This window comes from Talpa europaea (assembly GCF_964194135.1).
Source record: "Talpa europaea genome assembly, chromosome: 12".
Lineage (NCBI taxonomy): Eukaryota > Metazoa > Chordata > Mammalia > Eulipotyphla > Talpidae > Talpa > Talpa europaea.
The window spans coordinates 102146089-102148782 of NC_140079.1; the positions used below are offsets into that span (position 1 = coordinate 102146089).

At 64.8% G+C, this 2694-nt stretch overlaps 1 long non-coding RNA gene across 1 annotated transcript; it reads left to right on the forward strand.

Annotated features, from left to right (window-relative positions):
- Positions 1-1105: 1105 nt before the first annotated feature.
- LOC311181999 lies at positions 1106-2694 on the forward strand. Its single transcript, XR_014617093.1, has 4 exons — positions 1106-1146; positions 1601-1656; positions 2300-2434; positions 2588-2694. It is a non-coding gene; the product is annotated as an uncharacterized lncRNA (long non-coding RNA).

Genomic DNA, 2694 nt, shown 5'->3' on the forward strand with positions numbered 1-2694 from the left:
TGGACACACGGCCCCAGGCCTACATGCAGACTCCCTAGAGGAAGGGTTCCCAGGAGGCCCCTCGCTCACTGTCCCCCCCCCCGCCCAAGTCTCCCCTCCTCCAGGATGGCTCCCAGGAGTGCACGCCCCGGGCTGGGCCCCTCGAATGTTTGCCCCAAATGGGCCGTAGCGGGTCGCAGCAGGAACCAGGGGGGGCTGAGGACTGCAGGTCCTTTTGCACAACGAACTCAGGGTCCTTTTCAAATCTCTCAAAAAGAGGGAGACAAAGCGGGGGCCTGTGACCCCAACTCCTACTGTTACAAGGCAGGGAGAGGGGCTGCCCAAACCCCGCAAACCTGCCTGCTCTGAATTGGTTCTGCCATCCGCCGCATCCACACAAAACATAGGAGACTTTCATGGGAAGGAACTTTAATACAACTAGGAAACAACACAGGAAAGGCAAAGACTCTGGTTTCTAAATCCAGCACCCGGAGTGCCCCGTCCCCTCGTGGGTAAAAGTCCATCCAAATGGGATCGGCCCAGAGCAAGGCCCCAAAGCCTGCCCCAAGTCTAAAGCATCTTCCAGTGGGGACCCACAGAAAAGGGTCAGAAGCAACCAGACAAGCCCGGAAGGAAAAGAGCAAAATCAACATCAAGATAAAAGCTGCCATTGTCACCTCCCCACGGGTCTCACCACATCTGTGTCACCCCGTCCACGACCAAAAGACAAGCGGAGTTTCTTCACGTGTCTCTAGGCTCCACGCACCTCCTCCAGGCTCATTCTGGCTCCATCCTGCCTCCTTCCTCCCTCAGTCTCCTCTGCAGCCTCTTCCCTCCCTGCTCAGCTCCACCCTCCCTTGGGTGGGGCAGGAAACCTGGAACCTCCCCCTTTCCTGGGGACCCCCCTGTTACACTACCAGCCCCCGACAGGGGCTCACCTCCCCAGGCGGGCTACATGACACCTGCTGGATGGGACCCCAGGGGAGGGGGTGACATGGCCAAAGAACGGTGACCTCAGAGTAGGGTCACAGGGTTTCCCAGAAACGGCCTGTGCTGGGAAACCACATGGGCGGGCGGGAGGGGCGGGGAGCTGGGCTCATATCTGCTCAGCCATTTCCTTCCAGGGAGTCCGGCCGGGTCAGGCACCCGCTGCGTCTCCACGCTAAGGTGAGGCTGGGCCCGGGGGCGGCCAGCAGCCGGCAAAATGTGGGGTTGGGGCTACCTCAGAGGATGCGCAGGAACAGGTAGAGGTGAAGGGGGAGCTGGGCGGAGGGGGGCCTGGGAGAGTGGGGTGATTGCGTGTAGGGTCTGACCTTCCTTCTAGAAGGGGCGACCCGGGGCCACAGGCTCAGGCTTGGGGACCCGTGGACTGACCGGGGCTCAGGACTGGGTGGAGCCGTGGGTGCCCCTTTCTCGGCCCCCAGCAATCCTGGGGCTGCGGTGATGGCCCTGGGCGCCCCGAGCCCGTCACTGGGGAAGGAGGCGCAGGAGGCTGGGCCCAGAGGCCACGGGTCCCCATCTGGAGAGACGATCCTGGGGGCCCGGCTACAGGGAGATGAGAGCATGGGGTCCCGGGGAAGGGCCCGGGGGCAGCCCTGGCAACTTGGGGTGACACCCACAGGGTGAAATTGATACCTGGAGAAGATGGACCCAGCAACCGTCAGTGTAGTCACCATGGTAAGACAAGAGCCTCCCACCCCCCAGCCCCTGCTCCCCTTCCCCGTCATCAACTGGGCCGGCCCGTCCCCCCAGCTCCAGGCCCAGCGCAGGGACCTGTCCTCACCCCGCGGGCCGCTGGCAGGGGCACCTGAGAACTGAAGACCGGGGGGTCAGGACTGAGCCCCCAGCACCGCAGGGTGGGGAGACCCGCGCCATAGACCAGCCGCTCCAGAGACCCCCTGGGAGCCCTCAGCCCCCCCACCTGCTGAGAGGGGCTCCGGCAGCTGGACTCAGCAGGCTCCGTCCCCCCCAGCCCCTGGAGCCCCCCCGCAGTGTGCTGCGCCCCTGAGCACTTCTGGGCCAGCCTGCTCGGGGCCTCCTGCGACCTGCTTCCCCGGGGTGGGGGCGGGGGGGGGGTATGCAGCGGTGGGGAGGGCGGCTCCACAGGGTAGCACCACCCGGGCGCCACCACCTGGTCACCACCGAGGGGGCTGATGATCTGGGCCGGACCTGCCCAAGGGCCCATCCCTGTTGCCCAGCCCCGGAGCCCACGGTCCCCCACCCCTGCCACTGGGCTGGGTCGGGGTCCCCCGTGCCCATGACCTGCAGGTGGGAGTGGGCTCAGGAGCCCTGAGAGTGACAGTCTCGGGGACCACCTTAGGCAATACCTGTTGCTGCTCTTTTTGGGATCTTCTGCGTAGGCGCGTGGTTAATATGCAAACCCGACAGAGAGGCCGAGAGCCAGCGCCAAAAGACCAAGTAGCAGCCAAGAGCCACCACCTGTGACGAGCTGCAGGTAGGCCCAGGGCGGGGCTGGAGGTGGGGGATGTGGGCTGAGGGGAGGGGGGGTGTGCAGCCCGGATGAGGCCTTGAGCTGGGCCCTCCCCATCGGACACCTGAGTCTCCTTCCGGGGCCCTGGCCCTGCCTGACCTGACCCTTGTCTCGCAGGTGCCGTGGGGGACACTGGCCTGCGGCTCCTGCCCTGCCTGTCACGGGTGGCCAAAATCAACCTTTGGGCAAAGAATGAAAAGAAAATAAAAGCGTGGCCGCCCCTT